This window comes from Centruroides vittatus, unplaced genomic scaffold (genome assembly GCF_030686945.1).
Source record: "Centruroides vittatus isolate TY-2023 unplaced genomic scaffold, ASM3068694v2 contig_905, whole genome shotgun sequence".
NCBI lineage: Eukaryota > Metazoa > Arthropoda > Arachnida > Scorpiones > Buthidae > Centruroides > Centruroides vittatus.
The window spans coordinates 287,140-301,790 of NW_027122595.1; positions in this window are offsets into that span (position 1 = coordinate 287,140).

Here is a 14,651-nt window from a genome sequence, read left to right on the forward strand (position 1 = left end):
AGCTTCAAAGTGGTTGAACTAAATCATGCCACCATCTATACACATTCTAATATCGCAGGCGAGAACATCTTAACGGGTTATACTGTACTTTTATAAAATGACAAAAAGCTGAATTTTCAGGGCAGAGACAAGTTTTATTTAAAAATTTTGTGAACGCTAATAACGAGTAAAATATTCATTAAGTTCGACTGCACTGGAGATATTACACATGACCCTTTCTACGTCTCCATCCTGTCGACCCTTAATTAAGAACCGAAATTTAAGAGCGTTAATGCCCTTTTATTCACAAGCTACCATACAAAATTTCATTTCTTAAACTTTACCCATTCTCAGATATTGTTTAATATCTCAGAACAGAGAATAAAGAAATTAAACAAATTAGACGCCAACACACGTGCGCGTATTGATCCTCTTTTATTGACATTTTTTGGGTTCGGGGGGTCTTCAAACGTGTAGATTTGCCAAAAAACTTGGGCCTACTAAAATGGCCCGCAAAGAGGCGAATTTGAAAAAAAAATACAAATATGTATCTAACCGAAAATTAATTACTTCATACAAAATGCATATTTTTATTTGTTTAAAATTTATAATTTTAATAACTTTTATAATCATTTTTAATTAAATATTTTTAATGATTAATTTAAACACTTTCTTCAGTCTTCCGCTAGAAGATGATTATTCCTGTTTTGATAATTATAAATTTCACTTCTTGTCAATCGCAGAGTGGGCATGTCGCATGGTTGGAGTGGTAGCTTACAGCATGTAATGTGAAATATCATGCGACAAATCTTAAACGGCAAAAAAATTTCGTGAACGCATATGCATGTATGTGTGTGTGTGTGTTGGCGTCTATTTCGCTTAATATCTCAAGACGAGGTGAATATAAAGGAACGAAATATGGCACGGTAGCTTGTATTTAATAAGGGGCATTGATGCTATTAAATTTTGGTTGTGAAAGATCAAAAAGATGGAGAGATAGATGGTGGTGACGTGATATATCTCGAGAGGGGTCGGGCTTAATGAAGATATAATTCATTATTAGCATTTACAATATTCTATAAAACTCATCACTACCCTGAGAATAAAGTTTTTTTGTCATTCGATAGTAATTAAAAATGTATAAAGTTTTTATAACAAAATCTCATAACAGATGACGCGACACACAATTTTATTAATTATATTAATAATATAAAAGTTATTTTTAAATAGAATTTCGTGAGAACTCGGACTAAATAACAAAATGACACTTCTAACGGAAAACGACGCCAAGCTAATGTATGACCTGAGAGAGTTTCAATAGTGTAACTTCCATGAACAAATAAACGGGTATTTGTTTGTTTAACTTGTATTCGAGTGTTTTTCTTCTGCCGCGCTGTCTATTAGACCTCCTCCATTCCGAATCCGACCACCTACGCACGCGACCGCTTGCCCCAACGATAACCTAAATGACCAGCCATCGCGAATGACACCACTGTGTCAACCACAAAAGACAGTGGTGTCACCCTGACGCGCCATCAACGACGTGTGTCAGACCCTGCGGTCACAATTTTATAAAAGCCGGAAAACTTACGCAACTCGTTGCCAGATTTATAAATAAATAATTTGATTTTGATAACTGAAACCGTGTCGTGTTTCTATTGTTGTTTCTTACACTGTGTGTAAGAAACAACAATAAATAATTTGATGTCAAATCAAACGAAAAACTTTAATAAAGATCAAAATTTGTTTACAGAGAAAGATTCTAATTGTACTTTTGTTATATATAAAAGTGTCTTCACACGAAGACGATAAAATTAGATATTTTAGATTTCAAATTGATTGAAGATCAAGGCTGTTCAGAGAATATCTTCTTGTAAAATTCAAATTGATTCTCTTAAATCTCCTTTTCTTTTTTCATTGCATTATGTCCGATTTGTAGGGAATAGACACGATTAAGGAGAATCGAAATTCATGGAGTCGCAATCAGGAACAAGTCAAAATTGGAGTTTTAATCGGTTAAAAAAAGTCGAATTTCCATGGAATCACAATCGAAAATAATTCAAAATTTGAGTCACAATTTTAAGAGATTTTCGTCTCTGAAATTCTTTTAAAATCTGTGAAAATAAAACGAAAATAATTAAGATTTTCATCTGAAATACTCAATTATTTACATAATTTTTAAATAAATAACTTTATATTCTTATAAGAAACAATTGTGTACGATTGAAAAGAGGAATTATATTGCTCAGAGTAGAGAATGACTGATCTACTGTGAAACTAACGATGCTTCGGGGCCTCTAATTCAAAATAGTCCCGAAGCAGCTACATTTTCGGTATCCTGCAGCTTGTTGTGTAGACCCCTTCGTTGCTGGTTTCAGAGGGCCATAACAATTCAAGTTGCAAGATACAGAAAATGTAGGGAGGCACTGATTCTTAGAAATTAAAGAATACCGAAAGATGCGATTTATAAGATAATATAAATTATATTATTGTCAATTCATATTCATATAAAGTTACTGGATAATCTTTCTCTGCATCCGTTTATGCTGTTGCTTTCGCTGTGTTATGAGACAACCCCACAATATTTTCTCTTAGAGGGGAACATAAATAATTTAGATCAACGAACCAACTGACTCACTAAAATTGTGTTCCTTAAACTCTGGTTTGGACTTATACTATCTACATATATCTTCGTAAGAGTGAATCGACCAGTGGCCGAGTGGATAAAACCACTGAACACTCAACCGTGTGTTCTGGCGTTGTGGAGTTTTTCGAGTTTAGTTGATGTTGTAACACATAAATATGACCAGTTATTTCCATAGAAAGTTCTCCCGGGAGGCCAAAGATGTGAATACCACCAATTTATGAAATTCCAAGAGAGAAATATTAAAGGAAATAAAGTCCTTCCCTTCCCATCCTCTGGAGGTTTTAGAATGGTAGAGGCCTAACGTAAATTGTGAAGCCTCTTTTCAAAATGAGGCTTCACAGTTTACGTTTGCAGTGTATAAAATATAAGGTCTAGGATCTATTCGATTACTGGATGCCGGTACTGAATCAAGACTGAGCATCGACAAGAATATATATGTACTGTACTAGCAGGTAGGCCCGGCGTTGCTCGGGCAAAAGTAACGATAGCGAAGATTAAGATTATTACGTTATAATCACAAAAGAAAAAGAGTAATTTAATCAACAAACTAAGTATTTCTAAAGAAAGGTCGAATTTGAAAATCGAATGTTCTAATATTGTTCGATTTTCACGACGTGTTCTTATTATATCGTTCGATTTTCATCGAATGTTCTAAAGAAGAAAGGTCGAGAAAAACCGAACTAATCTGTTTAAATTTGAAAATCGAATGTGTTCTAGCATATTACTCTTTTTCTTTTTTCTTTTTTTTCCCAGAGCCCGTAAATCTTGCACGTTGCTTTCTCTTGTTCTCCATTGTTACTTAACACTTCCATTGTTACTTAACACTATGGTACTTAAATTTGGTACCCTAACTGTGTACCAAATTTCAACTTTCAACTCCTTACCGTTTGGGCTTTGCACTGATTATTATTATTATGTTGGGTTAAGTGAGATATACTCGGTTAATACCGGTGGCTGTGTACTATGCCGGACCAAAGTCAAGGCATAGTAACCAAAACAGACATTAAAGAAGTGTATCAGTGTGTGTGTCTGTATTCAAGAATTTTCTCACAATGTGACATGTATTCAATATAGTGGCCTTCTGTAGTGTGATGTATGTGTTTCTATTCAATTCTAATGTGCCCAGGCTTTTGTGTAGTGTGTGTGGTATCACACCTGTAGAAGAGAGAACAACAAGTACAATAAGCACCCTATCCATCCTCCACAGATGCCTTATTTCCTGGGCAAGTTCTGTGTACTTGCTAATTTTTTCAGTGCATGCGTTTTGTATATTGTGAGTGTTTGGAATGGATATGTCTATAATGTATGTGATTTTATGTGTTTGTCAATGAGTGTGATGTCTGGTCTGTTGTGGTAAATTGTTTTATCTGTGATTATGGCTCTGTCGTAGTACATTTTGTGCGTGTTGTTTTCCAATACTGTCTGTGGAATGTATTTGTAGTATGGTTCGTGGATGTCTACTAATTTGCGTTTCTTTGCAAGCTCTTGGTGTATTATATTTGCTACTTGATTATGTCTGTGTAAATAATCTGTCTGTGCCAAGAGCTTGCAACCAGAGGTGATGTGTTGTATAGTTTCTGGCATGATGTGACATTTTCTGCACGTGTCATTTGTGAGTGTTGCATCTTTGAGTATGTGTTTTCTGTAGTTTTTAGTATTTATGACCTGATCCTGTATGGCGATCATGAATCCTTCCGTCTCCCCAAAGAGGCATCCCCGAGCTAACCAGCTGTTTGACGCAGTTTTGTCAACAAAATCCTGGGCCAGGCCGTAAGGATGCCTGCCATGGAGTGCCTTTCGAGCCCACGATTGCTTAATGGTGTCTATGCTTTTTATATGTTGTGTTGTGTCCATATGATGTGAGTGTAAGTTTAATGGTGTGTTATTTGAATCTGCTAGAGTTACTGCTTTATGTAATTGTGATGTTTCTTGTTTTTTGTAGAAAAACTCTCGCAGTGACTGTATTTGTTTGTAGTGAAGGTTAACTATGTCAATCAGGCCACGTCCGCCATCTTTACGTGGAAGGGTTAATCTTTCTGTGGCGGATTTAGGATGATGTCGTTTATGCTTAGTAAGTGTTGTTCTTGTTTTCCTCTGGAGTTGCTCAAGATCTGTGTGAGTCCAATGTATAACTCCAAAAGAATATGTGAGGCACCTCGGTCTAGCTGCCATTTTTCATTTTGTACTAATTTCACAGAGGCCAAAGAATGATGTCGCTAAATAGAATTTTCAAATGTATATACAAAACTTACCTTTGAAAAGGATTCCAAATTGTTTGAAGGAAGGATCCAACCACTTTTAACACATTGCTGCCACGAGATTCCGTATTAATTTTGTTGTAGGTAGAAATCCTAGAAGTAAATTCTGCGGAATCATCGTCATCTAACGAATCAAGTGGTATTTCTACGGATTCGTCTTTATATATCACATCGGTACCATGAGATTCCGTATTAGTTTTGTTGCAGGTATAAAATCTAGAAGTAAATTCTGTGGAAGCATTGTCATCTGACGAATCAAATGGCATTTCTACGGATTCGTCTATGTATATCACATTGCTGCCACGAGATTCCGTATTAATTTTGTTGTTGGTAGAAATCCTAGAAGTAAATTCTGTGGAAGCATCGTCATCTGACGAATCAAGTGGTTTTTCTACGGATTCGTCTTTATATATCACATTAGTACCACGAGATTCCGTATTAATTTTGTCGTAGGTATAAAATTTAGAAATAAGTTCTGCGGAATCAAGTGATGATATTTCTACAGATTCGTCGCTACTTGTCCGGCGAAATGAAAATTCTATGGCGTCATCTTCATCTGGAAAGCAACCTGTAGTTTCTGAGCGTTGATCGCATTCTTTAAGACTTGTTACTTCGATGTCACTGAGAAGAACCGTGTTCTTCCGATTGTTTAATCCATGCATGCCAACACATTCAACCGATTTCTCTCTAAATATGAAAAGAGAAAATTCACAATACAAATTCTGAGTATCACATTTTTAATTTGATAAAAGATAAAAGACGTTCTGTGCCTGTTTTGGGGACGTTCTGTGCCTGTTTTGCATTTTATTGCGGGGCAGTAGCCTCTAAAGAAAGGTCGCCTCCGTGTTTGTGAAATTGGACTGTCAACTGGAGCGAACGACGGACGAATAAACGGAAACAGAGTAATTCTTGTTAAACGTTGTTTTTATATATTTATTTATACAAAGATAAAAGAGTCAGATATTGCTACGCTATAGTTTAATTCCGGGCACACGAATGACAGTGGATAAACCCACTAAAAGCTTATAGTTCGCGCCTCGCCGACGGGCAGTCCAAATTTACCACAGAATGCCTTTCTCTTTCTTCTCCCAGGTGTTGCATTGCCAAATACAGATCAAACAATAAATCAGTTTAGTCCCACAATAAGCCAGGCCCATTTTGCATGTTTGTATGAGTAAAGTATGTGAATATTCTTAAATTTATTAAAACTGTTTTGCATTGCAAACTGCATTGTTTTCAGCAAATTATGTGATTTTCAAATTCAATTTCAAATATGTCTACAGACTAGTATGTTTGTTATCATTTAGGTTATTTCGTTTTAACGCCATACTCGATTTAGTGCAAATTTCAGAGGTAAATAAAAAGTATCGCTTAATCAAAGTTTATCTGTGCATGCAAAAACATACCTATGAAGAGGAGTGAACATCATCTCGTAGACAGTTAAGACCTTCTTAAAGTCTTCTGTATAACCTGATATTATATAATTTTTGCTATCTTCGTAAACAGGTTGAGAGGATTCTTTGTTTTTTCAGTTTGAAATCACTACGAACCACATTCTTATGATTCTTTAATCCATGAATTCCGGCAATTTCGACCAAGTTCCTCCTAAGTATGAAAAGAGAAACATTTTACATTATTCTTCTTCTGCTTCTTCTTTCACAGTTTAATATGGAGATTATAGCCTTTGCGGCTCTTTCTCCGACCAACGTTGCCAGTTGCTAAGCGAAACGACCAGTGAGGCTAATGTAGCGCTCCAGCGCTGCCACGTGCTGACTAGGAGTGATGGAGGCCGGTGGCCAGTAGATAGGCGTTAGCGTGCGCACCAGAGACATGTTAAGGGTCATCGTGTTGCCGAGGTCCTTGCGGGCTGTAGTGTATTTGGGGCAATGAAGCCAGTAATGTAGTGTAGTTTCCGCTGCGCCACAATGGGGGCACCCGGAGAGTCGTGAAGGGGCCGTGAGTACAGGAAAGCATGTAACGGGGCCGTCTCGGTCCGAAGCCGGGCCAAAAGCGTCTCCGCGTGGCGAGACAACGCGCAACTGTACCTCCAGAGGGCGAACGGGCGAAGGTCCCGGCCTTTGTTGCGGAGCGCCGCTGACCAGGAATCCGTCAGGGTGCCGATGGTGGTGTCCTGCATGGCCCGGGTGAGGTCGCGTGGCGTGAGGGGTCTCCAGATGGAGCCACTGAACGGGTCGCGGCGGGCCGCTTTGTCGGCCGCCTCGTTGATCGGAATGTTGGTATGGCCCGGTGTCCAGCCGATGACAATGGGCACCGTGTGGGCGCTGACAATAGCCGCGAGATCTAATTTTAAGAAAGGAAAGGCTCCCGGTCACAATTTAACAATAGAGATGGTGAATATCATAAATAAAAAGATTCCATCGCTATTACACACTCTATATAATAAATGCCTACAATACGCAATATTTCCATCAGAATGGAAACAAGCAAAAATCATACCAATATATAAACAGAAAAACAAAGACAAACGGGATCCGAGAAGTTATCGACCAATTTCCCTTCTACCGGTAATGGGGAAAATTCTAGACAAAATGATAGTCTATCGTCTTACAGCATGGCTAGGTTCAATGAAATGAATAAATAAAAATCAATACGGGTTTCAAGAAGGCTGTTCAGCCGAAGACGCCATATCAAAAGTTATAAACGAAATTGAAACAGAGAAACAAAAATACAAATGGGTCATAGCTTTAAGCTTAGATATAGAGGGCGCATTTGATAATGCATGGTGGCCTCTCCTCCATACAAAACTAGAAGAACTAAATTGCCCACGTAATCTCTACGCACTCATATGTGACTACTTAACAAACAGGAAGACCTTCATAGAATACTCAAATATTATAATAGAAAAAGACATGACTATGGGATGCCCGCAGGGTTCATGTTCAGGCCCGCTATTCTGGTCTATGATATTAAACGATCTCTTAAATGATAATTCTCTAAAAGATAACAAAATTACAGCCTTCGCAGACGATATAATGGTAGTTTGTTCGGCAGGTAGCAGATTAAGAGTAGAGGAGGAATGCAATAGGACCTTAGAAAAAATAGTTAATTGGGGGAAAAGGAACAAATTAAAATTCAACCCGGACAAAACAAACTGCTGCCTTTACAAAATGTCAAATTGAACGTAGACAACCAATCATAAAAATGAATGGAAAGGTAATCAGATGCACAACTCAAATAAAATATTTTGGAATAACAATAGATAATAAACTCTCCCGGACAACACAGATAGAACAAATAAAGAATAAAGTAGGTAACTTATTCCAAGAGATTGCCAAGGTAGCGAAAAGAGAATGGGGCAGGAGTGGGAAAGCATTAATACAAATTTATAAAGGTGTCATCATACCAATTGTCACGTATGGTGCACACAAAAAGAAAAATAATTAGTCTCCAAAGAAAAATTTTACTAAGAATTACAGGTGCATATAGCACTACATCTAACGACGCTTTATGCAAGGGCAAGGGCGTCGCCAGCCAATGGGCCAGGGGGAGGCAAGATGATATAAATTGATAGAGGATATGAATTGTATGTAGGTAAAATAAAAACGATTCATAAATTTTAAGAAGCTTAAGAAGATTATTTTAATTAAAACATTATCTTCTTGGGTTTTTCGCGCGGCAATTATAAATCGGGCAATAAATGACTTAGCATTTAAATAATTTTTTTCGCATGTCTAGGGAGGGGCAACTGCCCCTCTGCCCCCCCTCTGGCGACGCCCTTGGCTTTATGTGTAATGGCCGGACTGCTACCGTTGGATCTGGAAGTGAATAAAAGAAGAGACACCAGAAAGTAACCCACCATATAATTAAACAGAATATAAATTCCCATGATATCCTCAGAAACGGAGACATAATAGAACAGAAACTAAAAGTGCATCACCATCTGAAAAGATTCAAATGGAAACATATCAAAATCACACAATACAATGAATCACACCCTCACAGAGTATATACGGACGTTCAAGACGTTCAACGGGAGTGGGTGCCGCCTTCATCTACTTTACAAGAACACGTGAGCAATATCACAAAAAATTTAAACTAGATAACAGATGTAATAATTACCAAGAAGAGTTAGTTGCAATCCACCAGACAATAAAGTGGATCAATACAAACAAGAAGAATCTACAAATACTAGTATGTACGGATAGTGAATCAATACTAAAGACACTTAATGACCCAAACAATACACATGAACTTTGTAAAGGTCCGCTTTTAGCGTCCTAGGTCGAAAAGCCACGCGACCGAGATAATTAGCCCCACCTGGGGTTTGGAGCTATAAACAGCCGGGAACAACAAAGAGAGTAGCGTCTCCGTTTATGGTACATGTCAATGTGTTTGCCACGTGTTGGTCGACTTGTAAAACGTAAACGAGGGACAGACGCGTTTGTAAGCTATGTCGTTCGGAGGAGGGCGGACGTCTTTGGAAGCTCCCAGGGGAAAAGAAGAACCTGATTAAGCGCAAGTTGTCGCAGTAGAATCCCTTAAATTGAAAGGGTGGCGAGAGAAACGGAGAGAAAGGGCGAGAGACCGGATACGTGGTAGTCTCTGCCACTAGGTAAGCCTTTGAGGTATAGAGAGAGCGTTCTCCTCTTAGAAAGTCCTCTGAGAAGGGTTAGTGCAGAGACAGGACGGCCACGCGGTTGAGCCATCTCCGAAAAGCGACCTGAGTTCCCCGGAGTATAACAGTCCCCAATAGACAAGCCGACGTGAGATACCACATCTTTGTTGCATAGTGTATGGAATGTTGTCGAATTTGTACATCCTGTAAATATTTGTTGTGTAAATAAACTGTAAATATTCACTTGCTGAGTGTGGAGGTGTAGCTTTCATCGAACCATAGTATGGACATTCTCGAGTCGTAAAAACCAACTCGAGACGGATCATCGTAAAGATCGTAACGGATTACGTAGGGATCTTCGCTAACTTATAAACAGTATTAGACAAAACATCATAATTGGAATAAATAACAACTTAGTTGGGTTAAAGCCCATATGGGAAACATTGGGAATGAGAAGGCGGATAACTTGGCAAAGGAGGCCAGTGATTTAACACTAAAGGAAATATATAGTAAGCTGTCAAAGCAATATATAAAAAGAGAAATAAAAAATAAATATTTAATCATTTGGCAAAGAAGATGGGAAAAGTCAAGAACTATTTGAATATCTACCGGATATAAACCAAAGAGTTACGAATAGTTACTTTATTATACACTATAAAAATACAAGATTTCTGACAGGACACGGAGATTTTGCAGACTACCACAGAAGATTTAATCATGGGAGTGACGGTCTGTGCGAAAACTGCGGAACTGAGGAAACCCGAACACACATACTAATGGACTGTATCAGATATGAATTACCAAGACATAATCTAATGCTGATATGCAATAAAGAAGGATATCAATGGCCAGTACGAAAACGAATCTTGATCAATAATGAGCATATCTACCATCATTTTAATGAATTTATTAAAATAAGCTATAAAAATAGAATATAGAAAAGAATATAGAAAAAAAAATATATTCACATAAGTAAATAACAGTTAGCTAATTTATGCTGGGAAACCTCTATCATCGAAATTATCTCGATAAAAACTATCTCTTCCTAAGAGATAAATACAGCCTGTGAATGTTTCTGTTGAAGCAGTTAGGGTAGTACAAATTGGTAACAGGTCTTTAGTGTTCACATTCAATGCTGAGTTTAGGACATTCCATCTCACTTCCATCCTCTTTATAAGTTAATTCTCAGTGCTTTCCTTGGGATTGCTGAACTCTATATATAAAATAGGTCCAAAAGTTCGGTGAAATACATAATATCTGCAATGGGACTTTCACCTCTCTACCGTAACACATAGGTAATTTCTACACTAATTCAAATTGCCTAGGATACTTTCCGCAAATGTACATAACTAAATCATTTGAACGACATAAATGCCAAATTGTTCACCTCTTCAACATCAATAGTATGAGACGGTGCTAATATATTTCATAGCAGACTTTAGACTATAGTGATATACTCTGCACTGCTCACTTAAGTAAATTAAATCATCAAAACCACCTGCACCACATAGGTGCCTTATCTAACATATTCCTATCAACTATTGGAAAAGTTTCGGGATAATAATATAGTGGCTACGTCCGCAGGAATGTATTTAAACCCTTGCAAAGCAAGATGCGAAGCAAGGTTATTGAATAAAGTTGGAGTACCAACCTCCTGACGAACTGTTAAGAAGGATGGACTGCTCCATTTAAGAAGAAGCCGCGAGATCGATGATGATAGGTGGTGATGAGAACGAGACGTTGGCCATAGCCTGGATGACCGAGCGGCTGTCGGAGAAGATGACGGTGGGTTTGGCCAGCGGGGCGCTGATGTGGATTGTCGCGCAGGATGCCCTGGGCTTCTGTCCCGAAGACACTGCAGTAATTGTGCAGGGACCACGCCTCTGTTTTGTTTGTGTTCGAGAAGACTATGCCAATGGCGGTCCAAGTACTGGATTTGGATGCATTCTGCGCCTAGGCAGAGCCAGCCCACCATTTTGCAGCAACAGTCTCCCGGAAATGGACGCTCGTGACGACTGGTAGGTCGGTGGACGAAGTGGGGTAGTCGTCTACACTGATGTGTGGATGGACGCTGGCAGTGCTTGGTGGCACGATAGGCGCTGGCGATAGATGAGTGACATGAGTTGGCCTTCCCACGGTAACGGGAAATGACCCGGTACACGTAAGGTTCCTGGTGACGGCACCAATGATAAAAGTCCAGACTTGAGGCATTTTGGTAGAGGTCGTGTAGTGGGCTAAAGCTGCCCCTCGATATTTGAGCCACCGCATGGGAGAGTGTTCTGAGACCTAGCCTCGGCCGTAACGACACATAACCAGTCTCTGTGTAGAGTGATAAGAGAGGGGTCGTCCTGGGCATGCCCAGCGCCGTTTGGAGTGCGGCATTGAGGAGTTTCTCAATGCGATTGATGGTGGTGGATGGAGCGCCATCCAGGAGCGGTGCTCCAAACTCAGCCATTGGGCTGAGAACCGCGAAGAAAAGCCTGAGGAGCTCTGCTGTACGAGCACCGTTACGGCGGGATGCGAAGTATTTGAGGAAAGATCCTGCTCTGGTCAGTTTTGTGCGTGTGAAAGTCTCGTGGGCCGTCCACGTGAATGTATGAGAAAAATGCATGCCCAGGACTCGTATGATGGTGCATTGTGGGACTCTTCCCGAAGGCAGTGTCAGCGCTATTGGCGGGCGGTTATGTTTGGGTGACAGGTCCACGACAGCGCTTTTTGTTGCGGAGAAAGAGAGGCTCCATCTGGCCGCCCAGTGGGTCAAATGGTCAAGCGCACTTTTTGTGCGGATGGTGGCTTGAGTGGGGCTGGTACTCGTTACGAGAAGAAAGAGGTTGTCCGCGTATAGGATTGCCTTGATGTTCGAAGGGATGCCCTCCCAGAGGTCCGCCATGTAGCTGGTGAACAGGAAAAGCGCTAAAACGCTGCCCTGTGGGACACCCTGCGTGAGAGTGTGGTACGATGACAGCGCGCCTCTCCAGCAGAACCCGGAAAGTGCGCTGGAGTAGGAAAGAGGAAAGCCAGCGCGACATCCAGCCTCCAACGCCCAGGGAAGACAGCTTTGCCAGAATGCCATGGTGGCAGACAGAATCATACGCTCCCTCCAGGTCGAGGGCGATCAAGTACGTCCAGCGGCGCTGTGCCCGAGCTACAGCAATGTGGTGATGTTGGTGATCAGTGCTTCCTGGATGCCGCGATAAGGTAAGAAGCCGAAATGGTGGGGATGGAAGTGGTTTGTCTGCATTGCGTGCGCCTGAAGGCGGTGCAAGACAAGGTGTTCAAAGATCTTGGCGAGATGAGATGTCAGGGATATTGGTCTATACAAGCCGCAGCTCTTAGCAGGCCGGCCCGGTTTCGCGATGGGGATGATTGTAGCCGTTTTCCAATCAGGGGGACAGGTCCCGGAAATCCAGAACTCGTTGAAGAGGTCCAGAATGGTGCGGAGGCCGGCGATCGGGAACGCCCTTAAGGCCCGAGCGCTGATGCCGTCTGGGCCGGGCATGGTGTTGCGGATCTGGCGGAGTGCGCGAACCAGTTCCCAGATGTGAAAAGGACGAGTCGTCGCTTGTTGTTGTGGGCTGGTGGGATGCCGAGAGGGGAGCGAAAGCTCCAATTGGGCGAAACCTCCCGAAGAAGTCGGCTAGTGCTTCCGCCTGTTGAAGCGGTGTTAGGAGGGTGGTGGGGTCTGGATGATGTTCTGGGTATCCGCTATTGCTGGTGGGCTTCGCAGCCGGCGGAAGATCCGAAAAAGTGTAGAGTGAGAGCGAGGGGATGCACATATGCTGTTCCACCACTCGCGGCGGGAGTGGCGGACCTTGCGACGAAGCTCAGCCCCCAGTTTTTTGTAGGTGTTCCACCAAGTGATCGATGCTAACTGACGGCCTGCCTAAAGGCGCGGCGTTTCTTGGCCCATAGGCGGCTGCATGCTGGGGTCCACCAAGGGGGCAGTCCCCTAGGAGGGGCTGCGCGACCTTCGGTTGAGTCTGTGAGCGCCGCGCTAGATCTTATTGATTAACGAGTGGTAGTCGTTGGGGTGAGGCTTTCCCTCCGTCCAGCTTTGGCTGATGTTGGTAGCATACTTGTCCCAATTCGTGTGCCAGCGTGTCCGTGAAATGGCCAGGGTGCCGATGGTGCCTGGTAGGGACATAGTTAGCAGCACCGGAGCGTGGTCGCTGGTGAGTGTATCGGCGCTGGTTCTCCAGGCAATCGTCCCCATAAGATCAGGTGAGCAGAGGGTTATGTCAATGGCTGAGGCGCCTCCTTGGCGGAAATGGGTGGGCTCCTTCATATTGAGGCAACTGATATCAGCTGTCGTAAGCCAGTTGAATAAAGTACGGCCCGCCCCGTCGGGGCGCCCGCATTCATCATCCCATAGGGGATGATGTGCATTCCAGTCACCTCCGATGATGCGCAGCCGATGATAGTTTTGTGTGAAAGTATCTAGCATGTCCTCGGTTAGGTCCCCGTGCAGGGCATAAACGTTGATGACGGAGAGGGGCGTCCCCGTAATGTAGATCAGTGTTTCTTGGTATTCGAGGCCTTGGATGGTGGGGTTTTGCGAGCAGTGCCGGACAGGCCAATGGTGGGCTATAGCTGTAAGTAGTCCACCTCCCTGGGCCGTAGTGCGGTCTGCCCGAAACACAATGAACCCCAGAAGTGAGAAGGGTATATCTAGCATTAGGAAGGTCTCCTGGATAATGATGATATCCGCGTCACGGTACCATTCTGCGGTTAGGAGGAGGTCGCGTTTCGATTGAACCCCCCGCACGTTCCATTGTATGAGACGGAGAGTGTGTTGGTTATTTGGAGAATTAGCCATTTGAATGTTGTGTCTTTTGCTCGCGATGATGGAGTTTCGCAGACTCAGCTGGTATTGAGGTCCTCGTGGGAAGGGACATGGGATGGACCTAGAGCCAATTGGGATTGCATGTCCAACCCTGGGTCGTCCGTGATCGGACGTCGTTGTTGTGGTTGGTTGGTTGTGTTTGGTCCCTTTCTTCTTTTTGCTTCGCTGTGTGTCAGCTGTTGTTTCCGCCGTGAGGGAAGGACGTTTGTTTGGTATTGGTGTGGCCGTGGCCTGTTCCGGACCTAGAGGTCGGTCAGGTGGGGGCGATGTCAAGATGGGCGTTTGTGATCGTGGGTGGGCAGTTTGACAAAGGTTCCATATCTCCACTCGAAGAACGACCACGGTAGA